Source organism: Heloderma suspectum, chromosome 2 (assembly GCF_057233095.1).
Source record: "Heloderma suspectum isolate Gila_16-S chromosome 2, 16-S_ref, whole genome shotgun sequence".
NCBI classification, from domain to species: Eukaryota; Metazoa; Chordata; class Lepidosauria; order Squamata; family Helodermatidae; genus Heloderma; species Heloderma suspectum.
The window spans coordinates 284,229,502-284,253,135 of NC_139459.1; the positions used below are offsets into that span (position 1 = coordinate 284,229,502).

Genomic DNA, 23,634 nt, shown 5'->3' on the forward strand with positions numbered 1-23,634 from the left:
ATGTACCAGACAAGCATTAGCGATAGCCATTCATCACTTTCACAAGCAGTCCATTCATTGAAAGGGTAGGCTAGAGAGAGCACAGAATTTGAATACAGGGGCTTTTCACCTCTAGGTCATCTGCTCTAATCTGGATCAGGTCAACACATGCTAAGAATAATTGTAGTTGCTGGCTGTACAATGGTCTCTCTGAAATAAGTGGGTGGTCTCAGTCACATTCCTAGGAGACACATGTCACCATCAACCCCCTGCCCATCCTGGCAGTCTAGGCTGGGATGCTGATGTTTGAAGATCATGTCTAGTTTAGAGGTGTTTGTCTGGGGCAAGATAGGAGAATGCTATCGCGGAAAATAGGAGCAGGTGGAATAAGAGAGAGAAGAGTTTTATTCTACTGCACCTGTTTTAGGAATTCTGCAGCTCATTTTGCTATAACTGAGCTAAGAGAGTACCAATGTCCAAAACAATTTTCAGAATGGAAAGCTCCTAAAGATAAAACAAAATAATGTTTAAAGAGCACATGCTTCTCAATTGGGAACCTATAATCCCCAGCTTTTCAGCTGTAGAAAGCATTCAATCTGTGGGGGTTCTGTAGTTTTCTTGAACCCCCAGTTCCGAACCTTCTCATTAAATCTGGCTTCCTCCCTAGTTTAAAACATGAAACCTATACAGTATTTTCTTTTAATCAAAAAGCTCCCCCCCCTCTGCTCTTATCTGTACTCCCCCTTGCTTCCTTCTGTAATTGAAATAGCAGAAGTAGGCATGGGAGGGTTTGTCAGGATCCAGGGAAAGTATTTTAATGAGCATTGTGTGTGTGGGGGGGGAGGGTGCAGTTGATCCTTTTCTGTTATCTGTTTTTCTTGTCAAAGATTTTCAGTTGGAATTGCTCTGAAATTATGGCTTCATTTTGAGGTGGTCTTTCTGGACCTCTCTGTGCTCCTTCAGGTTCTTGGAAGTAGTGCCCTTTTCTTTAGCAAATGTTATCCTAGCCTGCCCTTTCCCTGCCCTAGAATACCTTATTCCTCCGAGCACCTCTCTGCTGTCTCTGAAAGGTTTCATAATCTGTGGGCAATACCTCATGTGGTTTTTGGGGTTTTTTTTTGCATAAGGTTGTTAGACTTGCCTCCTATGAGGTCAGTGGGTGTAAATCCCTGGGAGAAAAGCTGGGTACGACCAGGCATGACGGCAAGCCACCTTGGTGTTTGGTTGTTCAGATTAGAGAGTGAGCTTAACCTGGAAGAATTTATAGGAGTCCAGTCATAGTAAATGAGTAGCTCTCTCCTGTTGCTGTTCAAGAAGATTCTTTGCTTCTTCCCCTGGACTAGAGCTTAGTGATGGCCCAAGAACTGAATCCCTGGACCTAATGTGGATTTAGGCCCTGACAAAGGGTGAGAACAGTGTCATGTAAAATGTAATATGGAAATGTGTTGGTGGTGTCTATCTCCCTTCTCTTATACACATTGGGAAGCCAATGGATATGTTGGAAATGAAACAGGCATGGGCACATCATATTTTACATGCCTTTGTTTCTTACATGGGTATTGTTAATTTCTATACCACCCCATAGGTGAAGGTCTCTAGGCAGTTTACAACAATTCAGAAAATTACACCAGCATTACAGAAAATACAACATGATAAAAACAGTCTAAAAGATTTTAACATACTGAAATTAAAAAATTAGCAGCTAATAACAACTTTAAATAAATAATATTTTCCCTAATAGACCTGTTCAAAACAGCAGACATTGATGCCCCATCATATGCCATTAAATTCCAGGGAGTAGAGGGTGGTCTTTACCTGGCACTGAAAAGATTACAGTGGGGAGTTCATTCTAGGAGCCCATTCCACAGTTGGGGGGGGGCACCACTGAGAAGACCCTCTCCCTTGTTGCCACCTTCCAAGCCTCCCTCACAGGAGGCACTTGGAGGAAGGCCCCAGATGTTGATTGCAGTGTCCAGGTATGTTCAGGGTGGGAGAGGCGTTCTGTCAGATACTGCAGTCCCAAGCTGTTAACACCAGCACCTTGAATTGGGCTCAAAAACATACTGGCAGCTGATGGAAGTGGTGCACAATGGTCTTATATGCTCAGACCTTCTGGTCCCAGTTATTAATCTGGCTGCTGCATTTTGCACAAGCTGCAGTTTCTGACCAGTCTTCAAGGGCAGCCCCACACAGAGTGCATTGCAGTACTCTAACCTGGAGATTACCAGAGCACAGATTACTGAAACCAGGTTATCCCTGTCCAGATAGAGGTGTAGCTGGGCCACCAACCGTAGCTGGTAGAAGGCACTCTGTGCCACTGAGGCCACCTGAGCCTCAAGTGACAAAGATGGCTCCAGGAGAACACCCAAGCTATGAACCTGCTCCTTCAAGGGGAGTGCAACCCCATCCAAGCCCTGAGCAAAGGAGGCATCTGCCTTGTATTTAGGATTTAAGAGGAACAGGGTGTCTTCCATGGAGGGAGGGATATAACTGGATGGGATATAACCATGGACCCTTGTTATCTAATTGTTTGCTTCAGCTACTGCTTCCATATTGGAAGGGAGCACACACTATGTCTATAAATGTTAGTCTAGAGTCAATCCAAACATGCAGATGTGAATTAGTATGCCAGTGTCATTTAATTCCACTACAGTTGTAAATATTGTGCCTCACAATTGCCTGTGTTTAAATTGGGAAATTTAATATTTTTCTGCATTTTCTGCTATGGCTTGTTAAGGAACTTTCAGGTTTATCCAAGACAATCCACACCTCCCTGTTCTCCGTCCAAAAAATGTAAACTTTTGAACCATAGAGAAAGCAAAGGAAACTGGAGGAAGAAAGTAATAATAAGAAACAGGCTTTGCCCTTTAATGACAGTCAACAGTCTCGTGTTCAAGATTTCTATCTACATGCATTTTTAAAGCCATTAGTTGGTACGGAGCAATCTCCTTTTCTAGTTTCTGTTACTCTGATTCCATGTTCTGATACATGCAGCAGCAACAGTGGGATAGAGGACACATCCTGGGCCATTGCTGCAACCTGGGTTCACCCTCTATGCCATAGGTACAATCCTTTATTTCTCAGCCAGCAATATGAAATGTGGAAATAAAGTTATGCATATCTTCTTAAGACATTTCTATGAAATTGGCATGCCCACTGTCCTTTTCTCCCAAATGACATTTACTTCTTGGGTTACCAATATGGCCTTTTTTTTCAGTTAATGAGCTGGAAGCCGAAGTTAAGAATTCTGTCCACCAGAAGTTATATAGATATTACAAAATACAGAATGGGGTTGTCACATTTCCCTTCAGCAACCAGAGTCCAGGTGACTCTTTTTGCTCCCCAAACTGCCACAAACAAGTTTCCATTTACTGTCCAATGGGATATGCAGAAGTAGCAACCACTTCCCCTCAAGCCTTTAGCAGCCTAGCCTTTATCCCTGGGAAATAAGAGTGGTCCCCATCCAAAATCCAGAGCACTTCAGACTGCTTGAGAACAAATGAAAAAAGAATACCACTTCCACAGAGTGAGATCCCAGAGCTGACCAGCTTGCCTCAATTCCTTATCCCTTAACCACTCAACCCTTCATAGAATCGTAGAATAGTAGGGTTAGAAGGGGCCTACAAGACCATCGAGTCCAACCCCCTGCTCAATGCAGGAATCCAAGTCAGAGCATCCCTGACAGATGGCTCTCCAGCTTCGTCTTGAATGCCTCCAGTGTGGGAGAGCCCACCACCTCCCTATGTCATTGGTTCCATTGTCATATTGCTCTAACAGTCAAGATTTTTTTCCTGATGTTCAGCCGGAACCTGACTTCCTGTAACTTGAGCCCATGATTCCGTGTCCTGCACTCTGGGATGATGAAGAAGAGATCCTGGCCTTCCTCTCTGTGACAACCTTTCAAGTACTTGAAGAGTGCTATCATATCTCCCCTCGGTCTTCTCTTCTCAAGGCTAAACATGCCCAGTTCTTTCAGTCTCTCTTCATAGGGCTTTGTTTCCAGTCCCCTGATCATCTTTGTTGCCCTCCTCTGAACCCTCTCCAGCTTGTCTGCATCCTTCTTAAAGTGTGGTGCCCAGAACTGGACACAGTACTCCAGATGAGGCCTAACCAGTGCTGAGTAGAGGGAAACTAGTACTTCCTGGGCTTTGGAAGCTATGCTTCTATTAATGCAGCCCAAAATAGCATTTGCCTTTTTTGCAGCCACATCACTTTGTTGGCTCATATTCAGCTTGTGATCTACAACAATTCCAAGATCCTTCTCGCTTGTAGTGTGGTTGAGCCACGTATCCCCCATCTTGTAACTGTGCATTTGGTTTCTTTTTCCTAGGTGCAGAACTTGGCATTTATCCCTATTAAATTTCATTCTGTTGTTTTTTGCCCAGCACTCCAGTCTATCAAGATCCCTTTGAATTTTGTTTCCGTCTTCCAAAGTATTAGCTATCCCACCCAATTTTGTGTCATCTACACATTTGATCAGCATTCCCTCTACCTCCTCCTCCAAGTCATTAATAAAACTGTTGAAGAGCACTGTGCCCAGGACTGAGCCTTGTGGTACTCCACTTGTTACCTCTCCCCAGTTTGAGAAGATCCCATTGATAAGCACTCTTTGAGTCTGATTCTGTAGCCAGGTGTGGATCCACCTGATCGTTGTTTCATCTAGCCCGCTTTGAGCTAGTTTGCCCATCAGGATATCATGGGGCACTTTGTCAAAAGCTTTGCTGAAGTCGAGGTATATGATGTCTACAGCATTCCCATGGTCCACAACGGGGGTTACTTGATCAAAAAATGAGATCAGATTCGTCTGGCAGGACTTGTTCTTGACAAATCCATGTTGGCTTTGCGTAATCACTGCATTGTTTTCAAGGTGCTTACAGATGGATTGCTTTATAATCTGCTCCACAATTTTCCCAGGGATTGATGTCAGACTGCCTGGTCTGTAGTTCCCAGGTTCCTCCTTTTTACGCTTTTTGAAGATAGGGGCAACATTAGCCCTCCTCCAGTCATCTGGCACTTCACCCATCCTCCATGATTTCTCAAAGATAATAGACAGTGGTTCTGAGAGTTCTTCTGCCAGTTCCTTTATTACTCTAGGATGCAGTTCATCTGGCCCTGGAGATTTGAACTCATTCAAAGTAATTAGGTGTTCCTTGACCATGTGCCTATTGATCTCAAGCTGCAATCCTGCCCCTTCAGCCTGTACTTTTCCTTTGCCGGGGGGGTCATAGACCCTGTTTTGGGAGAAGACTGAGCCAAAGTAGGAATTGAGCACTTCTGTCTTTTCTTTGTCATCTGTTATCATTTTGCCATCCTGAATCAAAGGGGTTCATTGAGATTAATGCAATGGGGGGAAGAGGATATGGGATGAATATAAAGCAAGAGAAATAAAGAGGCATTTAGGCTACTGCTAGAGGTACAAAGTAACTTCCAGGCATATACATCTATAGGAGGTTAAGTTCTGCTTTCAGTCTCTAATACCTACACAGTCCTCGAGCCTCCAAACAAGATTGCCCCCCAACTCTAATTTTTATCAAACTCAAGTTTCAAGGCTTTGCCTGCCCCTTTCAGATCTTTCTTCTCTTTATAATTTTATGCTGCTAGGCTGGTTGCATCATTTTAATACCAATCTCTTCCTGCTTCTGCCCCACTATACATTTTAGTAGAGGGGACCAGGTAGGTTGTTGGCCTGGCCTTTGGACATGCATGATTTTGTTGGTTTGGTCAGTCACACAGGGTTAATTAATGTATTAATTATCAATTTAACCCAGACCCTGTAAATTAGGAGTATCACCTTGGAAACTCTAGGTTTGGGGGTGACATTATGAGGAAGCATGGAGGTCTGTTATCCTAGCATAACTTAGCATGGTGATGATTTTCAAGTATTTACATGAAAATTTTATGAAGCCATCAAAATTGCTATTTTTATGTATCAATAAGAGACAGGATATGTATGTTTATGACTATCTTCTTATTTGTGGATTTTTCCTGTTTAAAGGTACAGCACAAAGTAATGGTATCAGCAGACTTATCTGTTTGGATTTCTTCTCTGCTTTCTCATTGCCTAGCTATATCTAGGATTTAAAAAAAACAGCAACAAAAATTCAAGTGTTTTAGGACTGCTTCAGATTTTAGGAAATAATAAGTTCCTGTTTACTTACTCTGTGGTTCTGAAGCAATCACCATAAGACTTAAGGGAAATGCAAGTATGAAAATGTGAGGTAGGCACACAGCTTGATTGAGGCTCCCATGTGAGTTTACTGCATATTTTCAACTGTGTCTCCCCTCCATGCATTATGCATGGCACCTTTCTTTCTTGCTGTATGTGAAGCATTCCTCACATTCTTCAATAAAAAACCACAGGTGTGGTTATATAAAATACAAGTCACAGTTCTATGCACACTTACCTGGGACTAAGCCCCATTAAACACAGTGGGACTTACTTCTGAGTAAACACACAGGGGATTTATTTATTTATTTCATTTCATTTCTATACCGCCCAATAGCCGAAGCTCTCTGGGCGGTTCACAAAAATTAAAACCAAACACACAATAAAACAATTTAAAATATATAGAACATTAAAACCACAATATAACAATACAACCACAATAAAATCTAGCAGCAGTGCAGGAGTTTAAAATACAGATTTAAAACAGCAAAGATAAAAATTTAGAAAGCTAAAATGCCTGGGAAAATAAAAAGGTCTTCACCTGGCGCCGAAACGTATACAATGTAGGCGCCAGGCGAACCTCACTAGGGAGCTCATTCCAGAGCCGGGGTGCCACAGCAGAAAAAGCCCTCCTCCTAGTAGCCACCTGCCTCACTTCCTTTGGCAGGGGCTCACGGAGAAGGGCCGCTGATGATGATCTTAAGGTCCGGGCAGGCACATATGGGAGGAGGCGATCCTTCAGGTAACCTGGCCCCAAGCCGTTAAGGGCTTTAAATGTTAATACCAGCACTTTGAATCGGGCCCGGAAATGGACTGGCAGCCAGTGCAACTGGAAAAGTACTGGCGTAATATGAGCTCGCAGGCCAGTCCCTGTTAACAATCTTGCTGCCCTATTTTGGACCAGCTGAAGTTTCCGGACCGTTTTCAAAGGCAGCCCCACGTATAACGCATTGCAGTAATCCAGACGAGAGGTTATCAGAGCATGGATCACTGTAGCTAGGCTATCTCTGTCCAGATAAGGGCGTAGTTGGTATACCAGCCTAAGCTGATAAAAATTGTGCACTGTGGTGCACTGGTGTTTTACATGGGATTGCTGCCTTTGGCCTTCCTTTGCTGCTTCTCCACCTCAAAGTTCTTACTGAGATTTACTTTAGGAAAGATGTGCCTGACTTTGTTGAATATCTTTACTGTACTCATTTCTCCACATTAGTTTGGTCATTTAAATACAGGAACTTGGAACAGGCATACATTACTGTGGGCTCTCTTCCCCTGAAGGGGCCCTCTCCATAATCCCTCATGGGGCTGTTTTTAAAAGAAAAGGCAGCTCTAAGATTCCAGGAGCCAAGATTTGCAATAAATCTTCCTGCCTGCTGTAAACAGTCTCCAAAAAGATGTCACCAGAAGCATGGATGAGAGAAAGGCGGGTGTTTGGGAAAAGATGGTAGATGATGAGAGGGTCCTGTTTTGTACTTACACTTGAATTGTGATTACAGGGGGTAGAATCATATGTCCAGCTATTGTGCTGTGGCCAATTAAACATTTCCCGTGTGGTGGTTACATCCATGAGTGGAATGGGGAATTTGTAGTCTCTGGTCACATGACAAACCAAGCATTACTATTCTTCTGTAACTGCTTGGCAGTCCAGGGAAGTCAGACAGGAAAACTCTTGGCCCAGTATGTGGCTAGAAACTACAGATGACAGGCCTCCATGCGATTAGAGCCACCATGTGGCAAATGTTTAAGTGGCTATCATGTAGTAAGTGGGTGAATAATTCCATTCATAGTATTCTGAGCTTGAGGAGATTACAGTTGCTTCCACATTAGCCCTTTTACACTGCTTAAACATCAGTCTTCCACTATCAGCTGTAAATTAAAATGGAGTTCCACACAGCACTTAATACGACACTATGTTATCCAGTAGTGCCCATTCCCATGGCCAAGATCACTGCATAAGGCTTACTCAGAATTAAGTCCCATTCAGCAAAGAGCCTTTACAATGTCAATTAAAAGTTGCCTGTTTGCTGATCCTCCCCATATTTATTTCTTCCTATTGATCATGGCTGGGGGATTACTGATAAATAGCCTCTTAATCCCCCTTGAATAGCCTCTTAATTGCCCCACTGTCAGTTTCTGTTCCAAGGGGAAAGGGGTGGTGGTGAAGCTTTTAAAACAGATTTTCTCTCAATTACAAAAAAATTAAATGGAGAAATAGCATAAACTTATACACCCATTGTATAAAAATGGAAAAGAAAACATAATGAAATCAGTAATTAAAGGCATGGGAACAGAATCTGGCACTGGGGCAATTGAAAGAAGCTGTTTAAGGGGCAATTAAGAGGTTATTCTCTCAGCCACATCCAAAGGGAAGCAATAAAAGGTTTCCTGCAACAGGAAACTTAATTAAAAGTATCAGAACCTTTAAAACCTCAGCCTCTCCACACTAGACAGGCTAGCACAGCAACTGTATTTAAAAAATAATAATTGCCACAAATCACATCAGGGAGCAATATTGGAATACAGAAAACATTGGAATGCAGCAGGCTGGCAATGATGTTGTCTGAATTCTCCATTAAAAGTGAGTGAACTACAAAGAATAGCTATTCCCTGTTAATCAGTGTGATTTAGTGCATTGAAGCACTCTGTTCAGTGGTCCTAAGAAGAATGAATCTAGTGTCTACGAAACAGTATCTAATTCAACCCCTGATGCAAGGCAGGCCATGCAAGCACCAGGCTCTCACAGATGAGCCCAAGCAATCCACATAGACCACAGGATGCCACAAGCAGAGAGCACGTGTACCATAGTAAAGTGCTTACAGATCAAGTAAATGTCTTCTTCACCAAGTCACCCCCCATCTCTGTCCCAATAAAGAAAATGCAACTTTGAAATGGATTTGTAATACAGTCCTTCTAAGTTTTCCTCTTTAAAGTGAAGGGAGGACATTTCTTTCAACTTGAATTGCTAGAAAGAACCATTTTCCATGTTAGTTGAGAAGACATACATGTCTGCACACCCTGAGGGTCCTAATAGATTAGAGTTAACCTTTGAAAGGCACAGGAGATAGCATCTAATGACATGAGATAAAACAAACCTAACTGGCTCTGTGAAGGGCTCAGGTAATTTGGAAGACCTGACCAAACATTTGTGAGGGGCAGCAGAATAGATGAATTTATGGTGGCTATATTCCTTATAGCATTGTATAGAATATAGAATATGTATATTGGAACATTTATTCAGGTGGTGATGATGAGTTTGCTAGATGTCCTTTATTTTCCTTGAGGAATTAGGATTGCTGTTGCAAAATCCTCAGGTACACTGGTGGGCTGCACACATAATGTTGCAAGTAAGGATCTGTGTGTACACATCCCTGAATAGATGATCAGAACGGTCAGCTTTGACAGCAGCAGTCACTGATTACCAAGGACTGGAATGAGTCCCCCACCTCTCCAAAGAAGAGTTAAAGCATCAGCACAGTGAACGCCCACACAGAGGACCATCACTTCGGTGCTGTGTATTTAATCCAAATCCAACAATGCAGCTTTAGGTACCATATGTGGGGTCTAGCAAATGGATTTACATGCGCAACACTCACTCCATTTCTATCTTGTCTTTCCTCTGAGGCGCTCAAGGCAGCGTATATGATTTCTACTCCACAATATTATTCTCACATCAGCCCTGTCGGGTAGGTTAGTTTGAGAGATAGTGACCAGCTCAAGGCCACTGATTGAATTTCATGTCTGAGTGGGCATTTGAATCTGCCTCCCCCTTCTACCCTGTCCTATTCCAACACTCTAACCACCTATAGGTATCCTGGAGGTGATGTGTGTACTGAAGCCTGGTTCTACATGCAGATTGTTCTCACTGGATCTGGACACATTTCTTTGCAGCACAATCCTATGCATGTTAACTTGGCAGAAGTAAAACTCGCTGTGCTCACAATGTGCATACTAGGATCAAAGCCTTAACTATGCAGGCATCTCTGTCATAGGATACTTCAGTTACTGAGAGGAATTATCAGCTGTTTGGCTGTTACTACAGCACTGTGCTGGAGTTACCATTCCATTTGAGACGAGCAACCTCTTGTGCTAGTGGTAACATCTCTCAGTGGTTTGGGATCCTATGCCAGCAAAATCCTAGTATCATATAGACTGATGCTGAATCTGAGCAGTCACATGATCTAAAGCCTGATAGACCATAGTGATGATGATTACACAAATAATAACCTTTGAATGTAGCCATACATTTAATTAGTTCAAGAGAACGTCTCTCTCATCCAAAGGCTTAGTAGTCTGGCAAAGGCTGATAAAATGAGGAAGAATACAAAAACTAATTTTCTTGATCTCAAATGGAGCAATCTGTGGCCAGTAGGATAACCCAAGCGAAACATATTTTAGCAAACATGTAACCAGCAAAATCACTTTAGAGTTACTGGTGAAACTTGAATCGGTATAACCACAGGGATTCCTAACCCTGTATATACAAAGTCTTAACTTTATCATTAAACCCACTGACTTCAAAGAAAGGCATTAGTGGAGATAGCAATAAAAATAGGCTTAGCGAGGAGTTTCCCATTATATCATATGACAAACTGATGGGAGAGTAATCTTGGCTCCTTCTTTTATTAGAATGTCTTGGGAGAAGCATAGCTGAAGTGCAGAGCTCTTGAGGCAGCTGGGCATGGTTAATTTATTTGTTAGACTTGTATTTTGCTTTTCCTTCAAATATGTTACGAGTAATACTGTGCCTTACAAAAACATAGTGAAGTAGGTTGCACTGAGAAATAGTGACTTCTCCACTATATCCCAGTGAGATGCATAAGTGAAAGTTTATTGGCATTTGCCTTATGTATATCAGTGGGTGTTTGTAGTGCTAAACTGTGAGACCCACACAGGGACACATCTGGGAGCCATGATAGACCATTCTGGCTCTCCTAGGGTCCATAGTTATAGGAAAGCTCTCCACATGCCTTGAGTCTTCCTCCTCCTTTCTTTGCTACACAGTGCAACAAGTGAGAGAATTCAAGTCAGGGAACCATTCCTACCTTCTGAGTAATCTTTTAGAAGCTGCAGTTCACTAGACAGTAACCACTGTAGGCTTCTCCTTCCCTTGCAGAGCCAAGAGCAAGAGGAGAGGGATTTGGGGACCATAGCAGAAAAGGTCTGACTTGAAACTGGGGCTAGGGGGAAAGTCCATTAGTATTGCCTTTCACAGAGCCCAAAATGTCTTTTTGTGGTATTGCTAAGGCAAAAGCTTATACAGTAACCTCATGCATCCTTCAAGTATGTAACAGGTATAGTGCCTAACTTCATATTTTACATAAGAGCTGCTTGTGAACCAGATTTATATCTAATACTGTAGCATTGCAACCCATAACTATTTTACTAATAAATTATCAGCTTTCACGTTCTGAGACTAAATGTAGCAGTTTTGCTAAAAGGTGACTTGAGTTTTGAGATTCTGAGAATTATAGTATTTAAAAGCTATGGCAAACTAAAAAAGAAAAAGAAAAAAAGATGTCAATTTGTGATATTGTGGCCACAATCTTACTTCTGTACATGCACAATAGGACTTACTTGTGAGTAAACATGCATAGGTTTGTCTTGTTAGGCTGCAATCCTAAATACACATACTTTCTAGTAAGCCCCATTGAACATAGGATTTAGTTCCCAATAAACTTGCATAGGATTGCACAATGAATAGCTTAATCCTATGCATATTCATTCAGAAGAAAGTGTACACAGAACTGTAGTCTAGAGGTTAAATTTAAGAAAGTTTACTGAAATTAAAAATTCTAAAATTCTGTAAAAAAGGGTATGTGATTTTCCATACCTCGAAGGTTGTTCACACTGCTTGCTCTCTTTTTCACTATGAGAAGCTAATACCATGGAATACTAAAAGTGTACCTGTTTCCGCTTGATAAATGTTGGAAGATTATGAATTACACATTCAAGATTCAAAGTCAGTTCTGTTACGACATTATCTAACCAACTCTATCAGTTTTGTCAAAAGTATTCTTGGTTCATAAAACAATAAATCAGAAAACAATTTATGATGCAAAAATACAGAACCATCCCAGCAGGCATTACAAAATATACACTATTTCTCTCTCTATATATAATATTAAAAATATTATACTACTCACCTGCCCAGAGCTGTCCTGGTGGATCATAAAATGAATGCATTCCAAGAACAGAATGCTGTGCTGTCTTTCCACACTACAATTCTGTCTCAAGCCCAACAGGGTCTATTGTATAAGAGGCTGGCACATAAACACCTGAAAATTATAAAGAGACTCGAAAGTGGGAGTGGAGTGAACAGGCCATGATGTCATTCAGAGACAGCCTCCATTAATAAAAATCAGCAGAAGCTGCTATTTAGCAAACCATCTGTCCCACCTCATTTCCAGCCTCTACCCAGTTCTTTGATCATTCAAAATATATGGAGAACTGATGACACCTTGTGGTGCATTTGTTTGTTTTCCCAGCTTGGTTTCTAAATTCAAATTCTTTTCCCAGGACTGACATGACCTTGCAAACTGGTCCTTACTCATGGTAATTAACTTATTAAAAATGTTTATCCCATGATAAATAATCAACAATGCACCATCCTTCCAGCCCCTGCCCCCCAGTTATTAATAAGACCGCTCAAAGTATGACACAGGACATAATATCCCTAGTATTACTGACTGGAAATCAAAGAACTGGATTATGTGATTATGAGAACTGAATACAGAAGGCACTTGATTTCCAGACTTACATTTTGATTGCTGGATTGTGGGCAGCCTGACCATAGCTTGAAAGCTACATGTGACTCCAGAATGTGGCTCCTTCTCCCCCTCGTTTCATCTTTATCAGGGCTGGTAGCAGGGCTCTGGCACTAACTGAACAGCGTGATGTTTGTGTGCACCACTGTAAAACAAATTGAAATAAGTATTATTGTAAAAAAAATAGCCTTTGCTTGGCATGGTCCCTTTGTTTGAATAACTCTCAGCTTGATCGTATTCATGTTTACTTGGACATTTGTTGTTGTTGTTCAGTCGTTCAGTCGTGTCCAACTCTTCGTGACCCCATGGACCATATTAGTTGGACATAAGCTCCTCTAAATTTAACAGAACTTATTCCCAAATGAATGTGCACAGGATTATAGCCTGTTTTGTAAGCATTTTTGCAAGCATTTTGAGAGCCACTGATCTTTATGTACTGGTTTCATGCCAATCTTTGGGAGAAATAATTTCCAAAGCAAAGCTGGTGATAGAAATATAGACGTATTTTAAAATGATACTGTGCTCACTTTTTCTTGGATTGTCATTCCTGCTTCTTGCACATGTATGTTTTTTTTTTCTTTATTAAGTCTTCTGCTGGATCCACCCACAAAATATTATTTTTGCTTTACAATTGTTTTTCTAGTTGCTATTGAGAGCTTTCATCATGAGGGGTCAGTCCTTTCTTATATTTGAGTAATTCTCCAATTGCCTAGGATTCCTTTCTATTATCAGAACATGTTACCAATAATTCTCTTTCCCATAGTTTATTTTGACCCATTTCAGACAATCACTCAAACCATGGCTTAAGAGGTGATCGTCTGAAGTGGATCATCATCTCTGAGCTAACACAAGGACTTGCTAGCATTGCTCTTTTTAAAAGGGAACTCTTATTCCGATACATGTGTATCATCTCTCCCCCCCCCCCCCCCCGGTATAAGATGTTGATATTTTATTTACTTAAGGTTCAATCCTATGCCTATTTAGACAGAAAGAAGTCCTACAACTCTAAGCATTCCCCAGCCAGCATGGCTGGCTGGGGCATGCTGAGAACTGTCGGAGCTTTCTCTGTCTAAACATGCATAGGATTGCACCCTTAAAGTATTTTTATCCTGCTTCTCTGCCAAAAGGTCTCCTGAAGCAGCTTGCATATAGTCAGTAAAACAAGACAAGTCCCTACTGACAGGCTTATAATCTAAAAAGACATGACACACATGGAAAAAGGAATGGGGAGGGAAGAGGAAAACAACATTAAGGGTGCAATCCTATCAGGATAGTTGGCTGCCTCTGAATTTGGAGGCAACTGACTATTCATTGCAGGGCAGCCGGAGCACAGAGGGGTCTTCTTCTCTGCCCTCCAGCTGCCCCGCATTTGCGGCTGGATGGTTGATTTCAGCTGCCTAGCTAAGGTGCCTCAGTGTGGGGAGGGGGGGGCCGGATGGCACATAGGGAGCGTCATAACGGCACTTCCGCTGTCCCTTTCCCTCCCCAGGAACTCCCCCTTTTCCCCCGCTCCATGCTGCTCTTCCAAGTGCGGAGCCAGGGACAAACCATGCCACATAGGAGGGAGCAGGGAGTTGGTTTTCTGAGAACCGACTTTGGAACACTGGCTCTGAGCTCGGTTCCCAGAAAATTAAATATTCTATGGCCGTATAGCCGCTGTCCAGTGGCTATAGGATTGTGCCCTAAGTCTTTCAGCAGGGAAGGTGGAATGGCCCTGCTTCCTGCTCTCATTTCCCTCAGGATAGCCTGCTGGAAAGGCTGCTGATGGTAATAGCTGAGGGAGGAGGAGCGTAAGTGGTGTTCAGCCTGTCTTAGAAGGGGTTTCACTCCACCTAAAGGATCAGGTTCATAATCTGCGGATGATCTTGGATCTAGCATTGTCAATGGAGGCACAGGTGACCTCCATGGTGCAGAGCACCTTTTATTGGCTTAGACAGAAACAGCTTGGCTAAAGTTTATTTTATTTATTACTCGCATTTATATTTCAGTCTATGCTCTGGTAACCTCTTGTTTGGATTACCACAATATGTTTTTTGTGGGGCTGCCTTTGAAAATGATCTGGAAACCAGCTAGTCCAAAATATTGCAGCAAGATTGTTAATGGGGACTGGTTGATATGATTACACCAATGCTCTGTGATCTGCACTGGCTTCCAGTCCATTTCTGGATCCAATTCAAAGTGCTGGTATTAACTACTAAAGCTCTGAATGGCTTGGGGCAAAGTTACCTGAAGGATCAGCTCTTCCCCTAGATACTAAGATCATCTTCAGAGATCCTCCTCTGGGTGCCTCCACCAAATGAGGTGAGGTGGGTGGCTATTAAGAAGAGGGCTTTTTTGGTTGTGGCACCTGCATTATGAAATAACCACTCCAGAGAGGCTCGCCTGGTGCCTATATTGAGGCTTTTTCAGTGCCCATTTAAGACCTTTTTATTTTCCCAGGCTTTTTAGTTCTTCAGTTTGTTTTTAAATGTGTGTTCTTGTATTTTTAGAACTTTCCCTACTGTTGCTTTTTACTCTTGTTTCATTTTGTTCTAAACTTTCAAAGGTTTTATATTTTATAATGTTGTATTTTAGGGTTTTAAGTTTTGTGAACTGCCCAGAGAGCTTTCATGGTGGTGGTCTTCAGCAGGGCTGATGGAATGGCCCCACCTCTCTCTCAATTTTTAAAAATTTGTTCTAAAATCAATATATAATCATCAGTAAAATCTATCACGTTATAAATTAATCACCCCAAAGCCCAGCAATAGGAACCATTAGTACACACACCAAGTACTGAAAGACCAGTTTTAACTAGCTTTTTAAAGGTTGGAGATCAACCAGGTAAACTTCCTTAGAAAAGAGATGCCAGGGTGCCACAAACAAAAAGACCTTAGATCTCACTACTGCTATCCAGGCAACTCAGATTGATGGCACATATGATGGAGGGCCTTCTCGGTATTGGCAATTTTATAACAGAACACCTTTCCCAATGGGGTTCACCTGGCACTTACATTATAGTCTTGTTGGCACCAGGTGAATATCTTTTTATTTTCCAAAGCTTTCCAGTCATGTATATATATATGTGTGTGTGTGTTTGTGTGTGTGTGTACTTTTTAGTTCTATTGGACCAATTTTATTTTATGTTGCTGTTTTTAATTTGTTGTTTTATTCTCTTTTAAATGTTATTTTCATATTGCATGTTTCATTTGATGTTTTCAATTTTTTTTTTACTTGTAACCCACCTAATACTTGTTATTGGACAGCATATATAAAATAAATTATTGATGGATCATAGAGCCCAAGAGGGAACATAAGGGAGAAAGTGCCCCATGAGATACCATAGACCCAGGTCACTTAGGGCTTTAAAAATAAAAAAAATGGCTCTTTGAATTATGCCTCAACACAAACAATACTATGGACCCAGGTTGTTTAGGGCCTTAAAGGTTAACAGCCCCACTTCCATTGGTGAAGCCCTAAAAGGAGTCTAGCTACTTCATTCTAAACTAACTAGTTTCTGACTGTCTAGACACAGTGCCACTTAGGGTGCATTACAATAACCCATGCTTTAATCAGGAGGGAGGGTATAGCTGGAGGATTATGCTGAATGGCAGTGAAGGGACTGAGCAGGTAATAGGAAGGTATGGATAGTATTCTAGCTCAGGGGTCCCCAAGCTTTTTGTGCCTGTGGGCACATTTGGGAATTTGAGAAACTGCTCTGGGCACCACCACAATGACTCCCACAGAGGATGTAGCTAGTCACATAATGGCTGCTGTGGGGGCCTGGCTAGTCAAATAGCAAGTAATTCACCCAAAAAACCGAGTAAAAGCAGAGGAAGGGTCTGAACTCCAAAGCCAATCCACATATTTGACCCAGTAGTAGCAGAACAAAATATCCATTTAACGTTGCAGTCCTATGCATACTTACATGGAAGTCAGTGGGAATTACTTCTGAGTAGGTGTACATACGATTGCTCTGCTCATCCTGTACACACACACACACACACACACACACACTTTTCCCAGTCCCAAAGGAAAGGAAAATGCCCCCAGCCTCAAAAGGAACTGAAGTTTTCTCTGCCTTGACCCCAGGCTCAGCCACTCCATTCCCCATCTGGCATTCCTACCTTGTCCTCTGCCATCAGGGTCCCTGCCCAGCAAGGTGCTCTTTGTGCGTATTTGAAGAATGAGAGAAAGCTGGGAATGAGGGAGAAATAGCAAGGCAAAGGGGTAGAGGCGGGAGAAGGAGCAAGGCAAGGGGATGGGGGGAGAAACAGCAAGGTAAAGAGGTAGAGGGGAGAAATAGTGAGGTTAGAAGCTGAGAGTGGAGAGAGCAAGAGGAAAGGGGAAAAGTCTGTGTGGGCATAAGATTGGGCAGGGCCAGGAAGCAACTTTTTCCTCTAGAGCATCTCTACACCAGCCTAAAATCCTGCATTTATAATGGGGCTTTCTGCTTCCATTATAAATGCAGGATCACAATGAGATTCATCACATGGAGCTTTTATCCTGCTATTGAAATGGCTATGTCACAGAAGTTTGCAGGCTCTTTAGATGACACCATTATCCTCCAGGGTGTCTCCCGCCATTTTCCGCAGCCTATCCCATGTTTTCCCCAAATGCAAAAAATGTATTTTTTCCAGCCCTCGGAACAGGAGCGCCATGACTTTCACATGAAATTTTCCCATAGTGGAAGAAACTGCTCTGTGGGGATTTGTTTTCAGATGTTGGGGCGCGGTCAGGATGATGAAGGCATTGACGATGGGAGCAGGGTTTCAGGCAAGGAGACCCGAGTAGATTTGACAGGTGTGAGGGCAAGAATTGCCTTCCAAGTGCATCTCCTGCCTCTGCGTTTCTCATTTGGAGGCAGAAGAGGGTAAAATGCCTCCCTGCAGTGGAGACACATCTGATCCCCCACCCCACCAAGCTCAGAAGCAATGTCTTTTGTTGTTTCAGAGCACCCTATTAAGTTCAGTGGGGCTTCCTCCCAAGTAAGTGTGCCCAGGATTGCAGACTTATAGTGTGATTTTATCTCTACTCACAAGTAAGTCAGTGGTTTCCTGGGGGCTGAGAGAAAACAGTGCAGCAGAAGTTAAGCTACGAAAGCAAGACCCCCCCCCCTTTGCACCCATGCCAGGGAGGGAGGAAGATACTCCCTCAGTTCAAACCACTTGGCTGCCGTGTAAAGAAGCCCTCCATAATCCCGCAAAGAAACTGAAAGCAGGAAGCTCCGGAAAGGATGTGGGTTTTTGCGGGTTTTTCGCTTAATGTAGAAACACCGAATGACCCCCTTTTTCACGTGCTTCCTTTCCCCCCTCCTTCTCCCCATATCTGAGACTTCCATATCTTTCATTTATCTTTCTTCTCTTCTTGTGGCTTTTCCTCTCTTCATGGAGGGAACTCAAGCAGAACACAAGGGGGAGGGGAGTAATTTGATAGCTCATTATCTGCGATCTATTTAACAAAGGGCATTTAGTGCAGGAGACGCCCTAGAGGGTCACAGCCTCATCAAAAGAGCCCGCAAACATCTGAGGGACACAGTCATCTGAACAGCAGAATAAAAGTTGTGTGTGAAGAAAGCCAACTCTTCCTGCTTGCTGAACAGTCTATCTTTGGAAGGTCCAGGAACAGGAAAGAGAACCTGGCGCCCTAATATTTTGCAAGGTTTTTATTAAAAATAATTTTTGAAGGGGGCAAGGAATGGAGAGCTTCATGTAGCTATTGTGGCTACTGCTGAGGGGACACAAAAACACAGTCAAGCCTGTCAATGTTGTAGAAAGGTAGTCAGGAATTAGTAGATTCTGCCAGCAATGCTGTGTTCTCTGGCCCACCACCGTCTTGATAAAACACATGTAATGTATGCACATGATAAATAAGTCAGATAGTTACCTATTGCAAAAAGCATGGCATGTGAACAAAGAACAGGCAAAAGTTCAAGTGACAAATGAGCTGGGGTTGGGGCTTTTTAGTACTTTTCCCTTTGTGTTTGAGTCCTATTACAACAGAATTTAAATGACAATGGGTTGAAAGGCCAATACAGGGGGGGAAATGTGCTCAGCAAGTGGTTTTCATTTCACCATCTGGGGACTGCTTCTTTTCTCAGTGGATTTAGATAACCCAGGGGTAGGCAATCTGGAGCATAAAGGGAACACTTAACCATGAAGACTCTCCCTGCTACTGGAAGTTATATAGCAGGAGTAGATAACTTGTGGTCCTCCAGACGTTTTGGCCTACAACTCCCCTCACCATTGGCTATGCTGACTAGAGCTGATGGGAGTTGTAAGCCAAAACATCTGGAGGGCCACAAATTATCTTGTTGTTCAGTCGTTAAGTCGTCCTGTCCGACTCTTCGTGACCCCATGGACCATAGCACGCCAGGCCTTCCTGACCTCCGCTCTCTCCCGGAGTGTGCTCAAATTTATGTTCATTGCATTGGTGATGCTATCTAGCCATCTCATCGTCTGCCGTCCCCTTCTCCTTTTGCCTTCAATCTTTCCCAGCATCAGGGTCTTTTCAAGGGGGAGTTTTCTCTTCTCATTAGGTGGCCAAAATATTTGAGCTTCAGCTTCAGTATCTGTCCTTCCAATGAGCAGTCAGGGTTGATTTCCTTTAGGATTGATTGATCTGACCTCCTTGCAGTCCAGGGGACTCGTAAGAGTCTTCTCCAGCACCACAGTTCGAAAGCATCAGTTCTTCGGCGCTCAGGCTTCCTTATAGTCCAGCTCTCACAGCCATATGTTACCACTGGGAAAACCATAGCTTTGATTATACGGACTTTTGTCGGCAAGGTGATGTCTCTGCTTCTTACTATGCTGTCTAGGTTTGCCATAGCTTTCCTCCCAAGGAGCAAGCATCTTTTAATTTCATGGCTACAGTCACCGTCTGCGGTGATCTTGGAGCCCAGGAAAGTAAAATCTGTCACTGCTTCCATTTCTTCCCCTTCTATATGCCAGGAAGTGATGGGGCCAGATGCCATGATCTTAGTTTTTTTAATGTTGAGTTTCAAACCAGCTTTTGCACTCTCCACTTTCACCCTCAACAAGAGGCTCTTGAGATCCTCTTCGCTTTCTGCCATTAGGGTGGTATCGTCTGCATATCGGAGGTTGTTGATAATTGTCCCGGCAATCTTAATTCCGACCTGTTATTCATCCATCCCAGCGTTTCTCATGATGTACTCTGCATATAAGTTAAAAAAGCAGGACGACAATATGCAGCCTTGTCGTACTCCTTTCCCAGTTTTGAACCACTCGGTTGTTCCATGTCTGGTTCTCACTGTTGCTTCTTGACCCTTGTACAGGTTTCTCAGGAGACAGGTAAGGTGGTCTGGTACTCCCATCTCTTTCAGAATTTGCCACAGTTTGTTGTGATCCACACAATCAAAGGCTTTAGCATAGTCAATGAAGCAGAAATAGACGTTTTTCTGGAATTCTCTTGCTTTCTTCATGATCCAGCGAATGTTGGCGATTTGATCTCTAGTTCCTCTGCCTCTTCGGAACCCAGCTTGTACTTCCGGTAGTTCTCGGTTCACATACTGCTGTAGCCTAGCTTGTAGGATTTTGAGCATAACCTTGCTGGCATGTGAAATGAGCGCAATTGTACGGTAGTTTGAACTCTTTGGCGTTGCCCTTCTTTGGAACTGGAATATAAACTGACCTTTTCCAGTCTTGTGGCCACTGTTGAGTGTTCCAAATTTGTTGGCATATTGAATGCAGCACTTCAACAGCATCATCTTTTAGGATTTTAAATAGCTCAGCTGGAATACTGTCATCTCCGCTAGCTTTGTTGTTACTAATGCTTCCTAAGGCCCATTTGACTTCACTCTCTAGGATGTCCGGCTCAAGTTCAGTGACTGCACTATCATGGCTATCAGGGACGTTAAGATCTTTCCTGTATAGTTCTTCTGTGTATTCTTTCCACCTCTTCTTAATCTCATCTGCTTCTGTTAGGTCCCTGCCTTCTTTGTCCTTTATCATGCCCGTCTTCGCACAAAATGTTCCCTTGAGAGCTCCGATTTTCCTGAAGAGATCTCTAGTCTTTCTGATTCAATTGTTTTCCTCAATTTATTTGCATTGTTCATTTAAGAAGGCCTTCTTGTCTCTCCTTGCTATTCTCTGGAACTCTGCATTCAGTTGGGTATATCTTCCCCTTTCTCCCTTGCTTTTCGCTTCCCTTCTTTCCTCAGCTACTTGTAAAGCCTCATCAGACAGCCACTTGGCTTTCTTGCATTTCTTTTTCTTTGGGATGGATTTCGTTGCTGCCTCCTGAACAATGTTACGGACCTCCGTCCATAGTTCCTCAGGCACTCTATCAGGCCTAATCCCTGAAATCTATTCCTCACCTCCACTGTATATTCATAAGGGATATGATTTAGGTCATACCTGAATGGTTTAGTGGTTTTCCCTACGTTCTTCAATTTAAGCTGAAATTTTGCAAGAAGCAGCTCATGATCTGAGCCACAGTCAGCTCCAGGTCTTGTTTTTACTGACAAGTTATCTACTCATGTTATATAGGGATGGGACACTAGACAGAGGGATGTGTAGGTGGACACTTGAGGAAAAGTGCAAACAAGACAGAGAACTGAGGCAATTTTGCATATAAACTGGAACTGTGTTAGTTGGTATTGGATTGTTGTAAACCACCCTGTGACATTAAGGGCGCAATCCTGTGGGGACAGGTGATTGCCTCTGAACTTGGAGGTGACCATCTATCCAATACAGGGCAGGAGAAGCACAGAGGGGATCATCCCCTCCGTGCTTCAGCTGCCCTGGATTTGTGGCTAGATAGCTGATTTGGCTGTCTAGCCACGGGAAGGTGGAGCTGGAGCGGGGGAGGTGGCTGCTGAATGACACACAGAATGTGTCATACTGGCATTTCTACCTTCCCCGCCCCGGAAAGCCCCTCAGAATGCTCCATTTTTGCTGCTCCTCCTCCGAGTGAGCATGGGGCCATTCTGAGCTGCCCGTGAGGCAGTGCGGGGCGTAGGGTCGATTGTCTGGGAACCCACATATCCTGTGGCCATCTAGCCACTGACTAGCGGCCATAGGATTGCGCCCTAAATCTATCAAATAAATACATAATAAACGTATCTAGTAAAATGGTGGATTGCAGTGATTGTTATGGTAGATTTACTTTGAGAAGTAGAAATGTTATTAAGTCTCTTTATGTTCTGCACTTGGGAATAAGCTCTGCTGAACACAGTGGGGCTTACCGTTGAGTAAAGATGCATGGAATTGGGCTACACTTCCAATATATACACAGTAGTTGAGTGAGCTCTTTACTATAGCGTTAATAACAAAAATTACCCTCTCCCAGAGAAATGCCTGGGAAATAAAGACAGGCAGGAATGAAGCTTATCCTTGCACGGGACTGACGAGGCGGAGGCAGGCTTCACCTGCGGCCGGTTATAGCCACAGGAAAGGGGAAACCATTTCCCCCGCCACGCCGCGCTCAGGCACTCTGCGGCTAGCAAAAACCCAGCCCCCTTTCGTGAACCAGGGGAAACGGCCCCTCGGCTACTACGAGCCAGCCTAGCCATCGCCTGGGGAGGAACGCCGTCCGCCGGTTCTTCCTCTTCCCGCCTTCTCTGCGGTGGTGAGGAGGACCAGCGTGGGGCACTGCCCGGGCCAACAGCCCTCGCGCAAGCGGCTCCTTCCGCCTGCCTCTCGTCGGGGACGCGGCTGCCGGCGACTGAGCGAGCCGCCCGGCCTGCCTCTCCCGCGTCGGCCGAGCTCCACCCTATCCCGCGAGGCTCTGCCCGTCGTGGCGCGCTCTTGGGCGCGCCTTCCACCCGCGGAGCTGGGCGCGCCCCCGACTGTCTCCTCAGCCCGTGACCGAGCCGGGAGCTGCCACTTGAGCGCCGAGCCGGCTCCGCGCCCGACAGCTGTGGGGGGTGAGTTGGGGGCGGGAGGGGGACACGCAGCAGGGAAATGGCGGGAGCCTCGCAGGGAGCCCGGGGTGGTGGTAGCGGGGGAGGAGGACGCGCTGAGGAGGTCCCACTCGCTGGATGCTGCGGGGGGTGGGGGGTCGTGGCTGAGAAGGAGAAGTGGGAAGGGCCAAAACGGAGGCGATCCCAGCGGAATCTGTTTTCTGTCGAGGGGAAGTGATTGACATATGGTGGCGCGCGTGAGGGCGGGGGGGGGTGCCCTTAAAAAACAAAAGCTACCAACCCCAATAACCCTTGAATTTGTTTCAGCAGTCCAGTATCTGGGGAAGAGCTAAATGACTGAGAGGCAAACGAGGGTCTCAGGTTTCCTATTTTTGCTTTCTCCAATAACCTGTTGTCAACCCCTACGCTTCCTTTATGGACAGCTTTGTATTATGCACCATCATAGTGCCTGCCATTCTGAGAGTTTACGTTATTTCTGACATTTCTTAAAAGCCCCCGTGCTTTTAGCAGCTATGTGACAAGTGGAAATTCGGCCTATTTTAAGTTTTAGTCAACACGCAGCTGCACGCTGGCCAGAGCTTTTGCTGCTGAATTCTGATTGTCACACACAGCTGTTAAAGGCACATCAACTTTACCCCCAGCCTAGATAGGTGGCTTGGCAACCCACCTCCTTGTCAACATCTACTTAATTCATCTTTTGCATATTTACTTGGAAGTATGCATCAGATTGCAGCCATGTAGTGCAATTATAAGCATATTTATTCAGAAGTAAGCCCCAGTTAGTTCAGTGGAGCCTACTCCCAGGTAAATGTATACAGGATTGCAGGCTTAATTTGCCAGTAATTGCCAACCTTGACTATTTGAATTTG

General features: G+C 43.8%; 2 protein-coding genes across 4 annotated transcripts in view; one reads left to right on the top strand and one right to left on the bottom strand.

Moving 5' to 3' along the window:
* LOC146354739 (semaphorin-3D-like) overlaps window positions 1–12,402 on the bottom strand; it is a 68,117-nt gene extending 55,715 nt beyond the window's left edge. The window contains exon 1 of the mRNA XM_084839680.1: window positions 12,286–12,402. The gene's annotated coding sequence lies outside the window, so the exon portion shown is untranslated. The remainder of the gene's footprint in view (window positions 1–12,285) is intronic.
* TEX264 (testis expressed 264, ER-phagy receptor) overlaps window positions 1–23,634 on the top strand; it is a 271,615-nt gene that overhangs the window by 17,044 nt on the left and 230,937 nt on the right. Inside the window, exon 1 of one of the 3 annotated variants that reach the window (XM_084839682.1) lies at window positions 22,399–22,768. The exons of 1 other annotated variant lie outside the window; for it this stretch is intronic. The gene's annotated coding sequence lies outside the window, so the exon portion shown is untranslated. Of the gene's footprint in view, window positions 1–22,398; window positions 22,769–23,634 lie in introns of those variants that run through there. One more of the 3 variants, XM_084839686.1, reaches the window with a different exon arrangement.